The 11,943-nt window shown below is 40.4% G+C and overlaps 1 pseudogene across 1 annotated transcript; it reads left to right on the top strand.

Annotated features, from left to right (window-relative positions):
• The first annotated feature begins 5,635 nt into the window (after positions 1-5,635).
• Positions 5,636-11,472, top strand: LOC311181477 (ubiquitin-conjugating enzyme E2 N-like; annotated as a pseudogene). Its single transcript has 2 exons — positions 5,636-5,680; positions 10,907-11,472. The product of its transcript is annotated as a ubiquitin-conjugating enzyme E2 N-like (transcript).
• The last annotated feature ends 471 nt before the right edge of the window (positions 11,473-11,943 follow it).

Here is an 11,943-nt window from a genome sequence, read left to right as displayed (position 1 = left end):
AAAATGTTATAGAAGCTATTCACAGCTCTGTTCATGTGGCCTTCACAACTCTGTAACCTTCACAACTCAGGCAGCTATTATTGTGATTTTTATCTCCCCCAAGATTATAGATAAGAAACTAAACTTTTAGAGAGAGGTTTAATTGTTTGTGCAATGACACATAACACATTAAAGGCAGAATTAGAACTGGCAAACTGGAATGAGTTGCTAGAATTGTGATTACTTCTTAAGAGTGATTACAAGAATGAGTTATTACTGAAATTTACTGCCGTGAATAAATAAAATTAGTGCACATTTTCAATCACTTTGGGAAAAGCAATGTGACATTTTTATATTAAGTTTGATAATATTCATTCCCTATGATCCAGCAATTTCACAACTCAAGACATGTATACTCAAGCACATGTATACAGGATTCTTAGACAAAAATATCACAGCAACAAATTCACAGTATTCCCAAATTGGAAACAAGTCAGATGTTCAACAGTAGTAGAATGAATGATGGATTTGGTGCATTTATACACTTAATTGCTAGAATTATAATTGTTGGTGAAAGACGGATTTACAAAAGAAACATAGAATATATTAACTGGGAACTTAATCATATTATTTAGACATATAGACACAAATGATAAAATAACAAAGAAAAGCAAGGACAAGATCACCTCAGCAGTCAGGGTGGTGATTACCTACAGTGGGGTAGCAGGGGTGGTGATCAGGTATGCTGGCATGATCTATTTTCTGACCTGGGTGAGAGTTGTATGTTACCTTATAATTATTGTTCAAACTGTGTGTCTTAGACTTTCTTCACATTGTTTTCAGAAGTCTCAGAATTGGTCAGCTGCCCAACATACTTGTTTCTTGGGGCTTACTTACTATTTCTTGAATTTTGATGTGAGCTTAAATATTAGTTGTGTTATATAATCAAGGAATATAAAAAACAAGGAGTTCAGGTGAGATTTACAATGCATCCAATTCAGTCAACACTTTTGCTAACTGTAAGAGATGGACTTTACTTTCACACACATTTATACCCTTTAGGAAGAATGAACCAAAGTTAGGCAGAATTCAGATCAGAAAACTTCCATTTTTCTGCTGTTAACCACAAAGATGATTTTGCTTCATTTTAAATCTTCCCTGGAGTCAAGAGCAAACTGTATTATCCAAAGTGCTTGCCATATGGGTGAAATAAAAACGAAAATGCTGTGAAAAAAATTGTACAGAATGTTTGAATTGACCTTCTGCATGGAGTCCTTGAGAAGATGAAAGACAGACTTTCCTCAGTGATATAAAGATTTTTTTAAAAAAATAAAGGAAAACAAGAATCAATACCAGTCACTTTACATCTTCAGAAACACTGTACACAACAACAGGACTTATTTCTTTAAGTCAACATTCTTTCTCATTTCCAACATGCACATACACACATACACACACACACACACACACACACACACTTTGTATGATAAGCATAAAAATTCTGCTACCTGAAGAAGGTCAAAGCCATACCTGGATACAATATGTTTCTCCTGACTCTCCAACTTGTGCTCTTCTCCCAGGCTGTCTGGACCTCTTGCCTCTGGGCAGGGCCTAAAGTAGGCCAACGGAGGTGACAATTACTGTGACGTCACTGATGAAACGTCTCGAAGGAATAACCTCCAACGGTTTGAGACTATTTGTGTGGAGGGAGCTATGGAAATGTGTTGACTAAGGCTTTGTGCTTTGGCTGTCAGTTTTTATTAACACTCCAGGGAATGCAGTTGACTTTTGGTACAATGAATCTAGGTTTTAATTTTATGGTTTATATCATCATGAATATCTCTAAGGTGTGTTTAAATCATTGTAAACAGTGACTGATAGACTAATGTTAATAAACCAATGCTATATTTGGCTGTTCAACCTACTCTACATATGAAAATGTGAAAATGTAATTTCATTTGCCACCCCTATCTTTAGCTATTTGAAATTGTGAAGAGTCCTCTGCTTTGCACACACCCACCCCAAACAACACACACGCACCAAAATTTAACAAGCATATTTAGCTCCTTCAAAACTAACTTTAGTCCAAGTGGGGAAGTTAATCTCAGTCACCTGTCCCACATAACTTCCAGCCAGGCTTTAAAGTTGCCAATTTATACATTAATATACAGTTTCATCCTAAACAGCTGTGGTACTCATGCTTTACACATCTCTGTCAGTAAACTCAGACAGCAAAACTCTGTCATTGGGAGAGATTGGGGATACTAGAACAGACTAAAACTAGAGAAAAACATAAATGACAGGGTATATCTAAAGTCGTATGACTTTCCAGCCGCTACAATGGGTTTGTATTCAACATTCCAGATGTTTAGAAGTAAATGGAATCTAGGAGATATTTAATTGAACTTGAAGGCCATTAATTAGACACTTTAAACATGACCCCAGTGACTGTGATTGCTCTGAAAATTCTTGATAGATAACAGACAAAATCTTCCCTCTGAATTCCCAGTTAACGAAAGTCAAAACAATGCTTCCCCAGAAGGTGTAAACAAGATTTTCTGTGTGTTCATAGTCAAATCTTTACTCACCATTCCTCAAGTCCCAGAGATATTACTGGGGAGGGAAAAAAAAAAAAAGATCTCTGTCCCATTTCTTCATTTCAACAGAAGGCCAATGGAGGGTCATCTTAATACAACATTTTGTCACTACATGCTTTGTTAAAAGAGAGCTTGCTGAAGTGGCAGATAGTATATAATAATTATAGTGCAATCAAATATTGGCAGTTATTGTCGCCATCTGGCACACTCCTTGAAAGTAGTCATATTTCTGTCTTTTGCCTCCTAGCCCTTGCCAGACTGTTTCAAATGCTGGAAATGTTTTCCTAGTTACTAAGTCACATCTGTCCCGTCTTAACCACTCAAAATTATTTTTATACATTAAAAGGTTATGTATTTACTGTGGAAAATCTGGAAATATAAAAATACTTAAAATTTTCATTACCTTTAGTCTCACCTCTCAAATGGGGGGGGGAAACTTTATATAACTTTTTATTCATATTTGAGGACAGCTACATAGACAGAAACCAAAATTGCCAAGATCTGTTTTGATTTAATTAGAGTCAAATTATTCAAAGTGTACCGCATATATTATAGGGATATGGAACAAGTATTTGTTTTGTACATGTCAGAATATGAATTAGTTCCACAATACTTGATTTAAAATACAATAGGGAAACATTAACATATCACAAAAGAGCTTGCTGATAATGTCCATTGAGTTGAACTGGTTCATGTCAATGGACCAGTAACTTGGAATCCTATTTACTTAGGAATCAGTTCCATTTTATATCTGGTGTCCCATCTACATCTATCCAACATTATACCAATGACTATTGTGCCAGACCTGGACAAACTCCCAAAGAAATTCCAGAGCTTTTTCATATTAGTGGTTTCAACTGTAATGTCATGAGAGAGTGGAGTTACACTCAGAATTTAGCTTGTAATTACTTTGACCTAACCCTCTCCAGAAAAATCAGCAAGTCGGGGCCTCCTGGGTGGCACAGAGTTTGAGCACTGGGCTGTGAAGCTGCCCGCAGTCTCTGCAGCACTGGTTTGATCCCCAGCCACCGGCGAGGTCCCCACATGGCACGCAGACCTCTCCTGCCGCACCCTCTGCTCCCCTCAGCAGTGTATTTCGTCGGTCTGCCTGTTCTGCTCAGCTCTGGCTCTGGTGAATTCTCTTGCCCTCCCGCACTTCTGACTGTACCCAGTGCTTGTATAAATAAATACATAAATCTTTTAAAAAAAAAAAAAAAGAAAGAAAAATCAGCAAGTTACCCAAAGTCACCTCACAGGTATGTAAAGGTCTAGGGTCGAGTTTAACCCCAAAGAACCACCATTAAAACCAAACCAAACCCAAACATCACCGTCTCTCAATTAAGAAACAGAAAAGCAAGATTTCAAACCACAGAGCCAAAACAAATGCATCCCTTTTCAATTCAACCCTATTTAATTCTACTGATACTTTCATTTCAGTGAGCAAGTCCTGAGACCTTGCTTCATTCCATGTCTACAGTCTTTCACAATGCAACTCTGATCCATTGACAGGCTATATTAAATAATAAATAATACATTATTTCAATAGTTACCCATTTATGTAGAATATAGCCATGTGTCAAAAGCGTTATGAGGCGCGCAGACCTCTCCTGCCGCCCGCTGCTCCCCTCAGCAGTGTACTTCGGTCCTTCTGCCTGCTCTGCTCCCCGCTCTGGCTCTGGTGAATTCTCTCACCCTCCTGCACTTCTGACTGTACCCAGTGCTTGTATAAATAAAATAAATAAATAAATAAAAATAAACAAGATTCACATTGACAGGGCATTGGATGTCCAATTGGCACTTATCACCCCCATGGCTCCCACCACTATATATTGGGTTGTTGGGAAAGTCATGATGTATTTTTTCTTTGTTCTCAATGCAAAAATGTGTTATGACTTTTCCAACAACCCAACACTTTCTTAGGTATAAGATATTTTAACCTTTGGGAGTCAGTGCTGAACACTTGTGAGTGATTAAAGGTTAAACTAGTTTGTTTAATTTATTTCCCACTTCACCAATATTTGGATTTCAATAACTGAAAAGTGAAGACCCTGAGTACAAGTCTGTGTCACATGAACATTCATAAATTCTGAATTTTCTACTTACTAAGTGACCTGAAGAAAATGATTTATCCCTCCTGTGTCTCAGTTTCCCTGTTTATAAGACAGGGACACTAACAACTCTTTAAAGACTTATGGTCAAGATCTAATTGATAATGCCTGTAAAATCACTTGTTCCCTTCCACCAATATTTTATTCTACTAATAAAAAACACCAAGCACCAAGCCTTCCCAGCCCCCAGATTGAACTAGTACATGCTAGGGCTTTTGTTTTTTCTTTTACTCACAATAATAATAAATAAGTAACTGAGAAAAGAAATTCCTTTCTCTTTTTTTTTCTGTTTGTTTTTTAATTATTTAGTTATGCATACAAGAACTGGGGTATAGGCCAGAGGCATGGGGGGGAGGGGTGAGAGGATTCACCAGAGACAGAGTGGGGAACAGAACAGGCAGACTGACTGAAGCACGCTGCTGAGGGGAGCAGCGGGCGAGTCAGGAGAGGTCTGCTGCACCATGTGGGTAGCTCCCTGGCTGGGGATCAAACTCGTGCTTCAGTGGCTGCAGACAGCTTCATAGATTGTGTCTTAACCCCTTGTGCCACCAGGGAGGCCCAAAACTCCTTTCTCTTGGACAAGTACACACCTCTTTTCACTTATGACCAATGGGGAATGTCACATTTTGGGGAAACTGATGCTTTGTGCACAAATCCTCTAAAATTAGTGTGTGAAGGATGACTGTGTAAGAGCTGAAGCAAGTCTGCCTTCCCTGACCCTCTCCTGCCCCCTGTGTGCCCCTAAGTTGCCACCACCGGGAGGTGCAGGGACATGCCCTACAGAACATCAGCATCACCATCTCCAGTACTCCTGCAATTGGCAACTAGCCTCAGACAAAACCTGGTTTCAGGGAGTCACAGCACAGAACAAGACCACCGCCCCCGCCCCAAAGAAAGTTAAGAAAAGTGCTCAGTTAGCAGCTCAAGCAGTGTGAGAGAAGTGGCATCAGGATGACATCAAGAAAGGTGGTAAAAGCTCAGGGCGCGGAGGAGATGGTAAGAGAGGAGCAGCTGCCTAGTGGAGTCGGGAAAGATCCTAAAGATAAAGCAAACTCCGTGATGACCAACCAGAAGGCTTGAGGTGGACCTCAAGGATGAGAAAACAATTTTGAAGGGTTAAAATGATCGTAACAACCACAACAAGATGGAGAAGCGCCTAGTAAACATGTATTACTAATCTAACCCCTACAACAAGCCTGGAGGCAGCACATGCCTTCCCATTTTCCTGAGAAGAAGACTCAGCCCCAGAGTAGCTGCCCCTGGCAGTGTTCCCAGAGGTAGCAGGTGACAGCATGAGATTTAAAGCCACATCCTTGGATCCAGCTGTGCTCCTATTGGCCAGGCTCTGGTGCATTCACTGTTGAGTAAAGATCCTCTACCTCAGGAGTCCCCTCCCCCCTTTAGATCGTGTACTTCACTAGTAAAAAAAATGTTTATTTTTATAGAAATATTTATTTTTATAGAATACATACAAGTGCCACTATGCCAATTTATTATGCATCATTTTACAGCACACCAAAATAAACATTTTAAAAATATAAGGTAGAAGAAAGAGAATTTTCTTCCTTTTATCTACTAGAAGACTATTCTCTTTCCATGCTTCAGAGACCTCTACTATCGTCTGCGGCACTTAAAAGCAAATGCATACAATTTAGTTTTTGCTGGTGCACTGAACCATAGCAGGCGATCAATAAATCCTTGCTGACAAAGTTCTGATTATTATCTGTATTCCTAACCATTTATGTCCTTCTGTGTCATTTCTGTCTCCCTAGCTGCTTTTAGTTTCGAAGGCAAGGATAATTTTTTGTGTGTCTTATGTTTCTCCAGCTGTGCCTTGGACCAGGGAAACCACATAACACATGCTCTGGAATTTACAGCAAGGACTCAGTTTGGGCCTCCTCCACATCTCTTCTCCCAGCACCCAGACTTATCTGAGCCTGGCAAACATGAGTGTGGAAGTTAGGGTCAACAGCTAATCCACTCTTCAGGAAGTCCTAGAAGCCAAGTAAGAGAGAGAACTCCTCTGAAGGGAAGTGATGGCAAAGCAACAAGGCTGACAGCCCACCCACTGCACAAAACTTAAATTCAGTTCACATCCTGTGAGGGGAGGCCAGGATGGGACTAAATGCACAAAAGTCTGTGAGAGAAAATATGGAGGGAGGGGAGAAGCTGAATGATCAAACAGCAAGAGGAGACCCACACAGAAGCAAGGAAGTTAGGGGGCTGCAATTCAGTTGTAGGAGTCATTTGACAAGGCTGTTGGGACATCTCAGGTCAAAGTCACCTGTCAGATGTGGACCAAGATGTCATCATTCTACTATCCCATTTCAGTCACTGACTGGGAAAAGTACCCAGAAGAATGTGTCAGATGCACGAAGGTGACTGAGGTTTCAGGGCACAGCGATGGAGGGGCGTCCACCTCGATCACCCCACAGTCAGTTGGAGAAGCACCTCCTCGGGGCCACCTAGTCCATATACTATGCAGCCCAGTCTCCTACAGCTTGGAGTCGGGGAGAAGGGAGGGCAGGGATACTCTTTGGCAGTTAAGCTCAACAGCCTGCAATGTGGCAAGGGAGGGGACGATTCTCCTTCTGCTTGTGCCGTCCATGCACATCCATGGAACCAGCAACGCACTGTCCTTCCGTTAAGTGTCACAAAGCCTGTTAGAAAAGCAGCAATACTACTCTAGACTTACTTGCACTCTCTATAAAGCTATGCAAGCCTCAGCACGGAAGAGCTTGAGCTAAAGAGCAAGAAAATGGCAGCCCTAGGTGACAGTTGACAGCACTCGCGCCTGCGCACATGAAATCTACCCCCTAAAGCTGCTGGAAATAATTGAGAGGAACATTGCAGGGCATGCAGTCTTGCATAATCAGTGGAAGCCAGAGCCGGAAAAAACACCTATTAGTCCTGTTCGTAATAATCCATTTAAAGTCCTGGATCAGTGAGGTGACACCTGTTAGTATCATTAACTTGGAACCAATTAAATTCCACTTCTTTGGAACAAGCATATTTCGACTCTATAATAAGATTCTGCAAGCAAACAGCTTTCTCTCTGCACATTAAACATAGCTGGGGAGGGGTGGGGCAGGGGAAGAAGAAGCCAAAAATGTGTTTACTACTAGGTTAATACCATCTGCCCTCAAAACTCTCCCAGATTTCAGATTGGCTTTGTTATTCTCTGGGGAATAGGATTCAGCTGTCTTTGGATGTGCTGTTACTGAAGCTTTCAGGGAAGATTCTAGCCAGACACGCCCACTTGAAACATTCTGTTCCTTGGTGAATTTGATCAAGGGTTTTTACTGAATCTCTTTTGAGAACCTGTCAGTGAGAATAATACAATTGCAGTTTTGGCAAGAATAATAAGGATCAGACAAAATTGCTTGTTGTTCTCTGTGAACGAGTTTATTTGGCTTTAGCCTTTGGCTCTTGGAGCGGAGAGAACTGCGTCATGAACAATGAAAAGCTGTCTCTGCTCTCTGTAAAGGAAAGGAGAAATCTGAAATGGCTCCTTGCAGTAATGTCAAAGATTAGCTGTATGCAAGCTACAGGCTAAATTTCCTTTTGGACAAGGAGTGTGCAATCTCGGAGGCCAACTGGACACTTGTTCTGCAGTCTGAGGAGTAACCTAACCTTTTACACTTTTACAGTAAGAGTAAGTGCCATTTGCCAGGGGCTGGTATACCTGGAATTCTCTGGCAAAGGTAGTTTAGGCTTACTTTCTTCAGTTGCATTCTACTAGTTCTTGCCCCCATTTGTTCGTGTAGCACAGAAATGAGGCTCCCCACACCTCAAGTCAATTCTATTTGTGTCTTCATGGACTCCATCTTTTGTACTAACAAAAGTCCAAGAAGCTAAACTTTTCTTCTCCTAGTCTGCTCTTCTTTTGCTAAATGTCACAGCACACTCCAGCCACTTACCTGTCAACCACCCATCTCAAACTCCAATATAAGCACAAGCCATGTGCTTAGGGTGTTACCTGCCCCTTGCTGCAAGTTGCAGCAAGCCAAATTACATACTACAGGCCTTGGGATTCCAACCTGTCAGGTGGCCAAGTTGTGGCACTGCACAAGCTATCTGTGTCAGCTACCGGACTTGGACAGAAGTGGGTTTCAGACGGGTATTTGAATTGATACCCCTTGTCTTTAAACATAGGACATGGGTGGTATTTAAGAACAAAGCAAATAGCCTTTGTCCTGCATTCTGAAGGAGAAAATTTGCTCCCCATCCTCATTTTGACTGTGAAATACTTAATTCATGATCTCAAGAAGGCCTGAAGTCCTTGTCCTGCTCTAGTCCCTACTTCCCCAGAACTATGTATCCTCTAGCCCTGTTTATCACTTCTGCTGTGAAGCTCACAGCAGCTTTTTCAATGGTTTCTGAATGTGATCATATATATTATTCAATATTTCGTCTCTCATTTCTATGTATTCAGAACAAAAGGTGTTTTCTGCATACACTCGTTTTGTCATGCTCACCCCAAAATTTTGCTTGGCTATTTAGAAAAATTATTACTGAATTTGGAAAAAAAACATAAGTTTTTTTTAATTATTTTTTTAATTTTTTACATCATTGTTCATTTTTAAAAAATATTTGGTTCCCCCTACCCCCTCAGGTGTAGTCCCCATAGAGTTTCCTTCACCAATGCACCCACGCACCATCACCTCAGTCCCCTGTGCTCCTCCCTCCCTCCCTCTGATCCCTCTCCCTCTTCCTCCCCTGCAAGATGTCTCTGATTTATAATTGTCTGTTTTTGCTTTGTTGTGTTTCGTACTGTTATTATTTTTTTACACTGATGTCTTATTTGGTTCCCCTATATTCCTGCTATAAGTGAAACCATCCGATATTTTTCTTTTCCTTTCTGGCTTATTTCACAGAGCTTTATTCCTTCTAATTCCATCCATGTTGCTGTGAATGGCATGAGTTTATCTTTTGATTGCTGAATAATATTCCATTGTGTATATATGCCATATCTTCTTGATCCAGTCATCTATTTTGGGGCAGTTGGGTTGTTTCCAGGTTTTTTACCTATTGTAAATAGTGTTGCAATAAACAGAGGTGTACAGGTGTTCTTTTGAATGAATAAAACCCTAAGTTTTATGAGCTGAAAAATTAAGAAACTTGAACCTGGTTATCTGATACTGAGGTAAGAGGGGAGGTCAATATTTTTTTTCAATTCTCTGCTTATACTTCATATTATTATATAAAAAACTGTGATAACTGTCGCTGTAGAGACATCTGATATTTTCAAAGCATGTGGCTTCTTCAAAGCAGTTGAGAATCACAGAATTCCTGCATGAATCAGCATAGTTTGAATTATTATGTCCATTTCTCAGATGAGGAAAGTTAAATGAGCCTGGGTCAAATGGTCAACCCAGGATGGAGTCTTACCTTTAGTATATGGGGGTGATATTTATAGTCATTCCAAGGTATATATTCCAGATCAAGTGGTCATTTCATTAGATAAATAATAACCCTAAACTTTTAGTAAATATCTATGGACAAAATGCACACAGACAAAAATTCTTATAGCTATAAATGAATTTATATTACATTGAATTCTACAGCATCAACAGCTACTTGAAAAAATGGCAATAAATTCTGTGTTTTCAGTCCATAAATTATTCTTAGTACAAATAAGACTTCACAAACCTTGGGAGTAGCTCCATAGCACCCCGGTATTGATCCAACCTATGTCATTCATGGAACATACTCTGCCCTTAAAGTTTCCTCAATAATACTATATAATGAAACTAACTTCTCCAAGAGTTAGAAGAATCTTGAGGGGTCTCCCTGGTGGTACAAGTGGTTAGGCATCAGCACTATGAAGCAATCCACAGCTACTACAGCATAAGTTCAATCCCCAGCCAGGGTGGTGACCCACATGGCACAGCAGACCTCTCCTGTTGTGCCTGCTACTCCCCTCAGCCATGTATTTCAGTCAATTTGCCTGTTCTGCTCCCCACTCTGTCCCTGGTGATCCTCTCACACCCCAGCTCCTCTGGACTATACCCTTGTTCTTGTATGCATAAATAAACCTTTATAAAACAGTTATTATAACTCAATTTTGATGGAAGTGAAAATAAATCATTTGGTGGGAATACAGATCTATAGACATAGGTACAGACACAGATATAAATATCCATCTTATTGACTTTCTTATAATCCCTTAAAAATAGTAAAACCAAAATAAAGCTATGAAAAAAAGAAGAAAAATATTAGAGAAGGAGGAAACTAAGACAGACTATTCAGGAAGACGAGACCAGAGGCCACTTAGGATCTGACAAGGTGGCCAGGCTGCCCTGCAGAATTATCAATGAAACCCAGCTGGCAGAACCAGTTGCTGGCATTAAAGCAGAACTAGATGAAAGCAATGCCCATTATTTCATGAGGTCATTGCTGGCCCCAGGACTCCCCCTTTGAGGGACTTTTAAACTTGAATTAGTCCTTCCAGAACACCCAATGGCAGCCTCTAAAGTAGGTTTCATGATCAAAATTTATCATTCTAATGTAGAAAACTTGGGAAGAATATGTTCAGATATTTTGAAAGCTGTGTGGTACCCAGCACTGCAGATCCACACAGCTCTGCTATCGATCCAGGTTTGTTAAGTGCTCCCAATCCAGGTTTGTTAAGTGCTCCCAATCCAGGTTTGTTAAGTGCTCCCAATCCAGGTTTGTTAAGTGCTAATGATGCATTAGCACGTGATGCTATGGAGCAATGGAAGACAGATGAAGCCATGAAAACAGCTAGAGCGTGGACTAGGCTACCTGCCATGAATAATATTTAAATCAATCTGCTCACCAGGTGTGCATCACTTCTGTTCTGCCAAGATTTCTTCCTTTTTTGTTTGCATTGAATGGACACAGTCTTAGAAACATTACAGAATAAAAACTCAGACATCTTCGGTCCTTTGGTGATTAGTGCACACTAGCAAATCTATGTCTTGTCCTGATTCACTGTTTCAAAGCATGAGCAGAGGCTAGAAGTATCAGCAGGAGAGGCAGCAGCCCCTCTCCACTTATATTCATCTCCCCATCATGGCTTAAGTATAAAGCACTGGTAATGAAGGTAGTTGTCATTACCTTCAGGGTTATGCTGTACAGGTGTGAGTGTTTTTTCTTTAAGTTACCATTTATTGGAGTGGGGGAGACATTTTTATTTTAATTCAGTGGGCTCCTTTTCCTTTTCTTTTTTATGGTTGATCTAATTGCATTGGTTAAAAACAGTTAACCAGTTCTTCAGAATATGCTCTCTAGCC

Source organism: Talpa europaea (assembly GCF_964194135.1).
Source record: "Talpa europaea genome assembly, chromosome: 12".
Taxonomy (NCBI): domain Eukaryota; kingdom Metazoa; phylum Chordata; class Mammalia; order Eulipotyphla; family Talpidae; genus Talpa; species Talpa europaea.
Note: the sequence above shows the minus strand (reverse complement) of the source record. Positions and strands in the feature narration are given on the sequence as shown.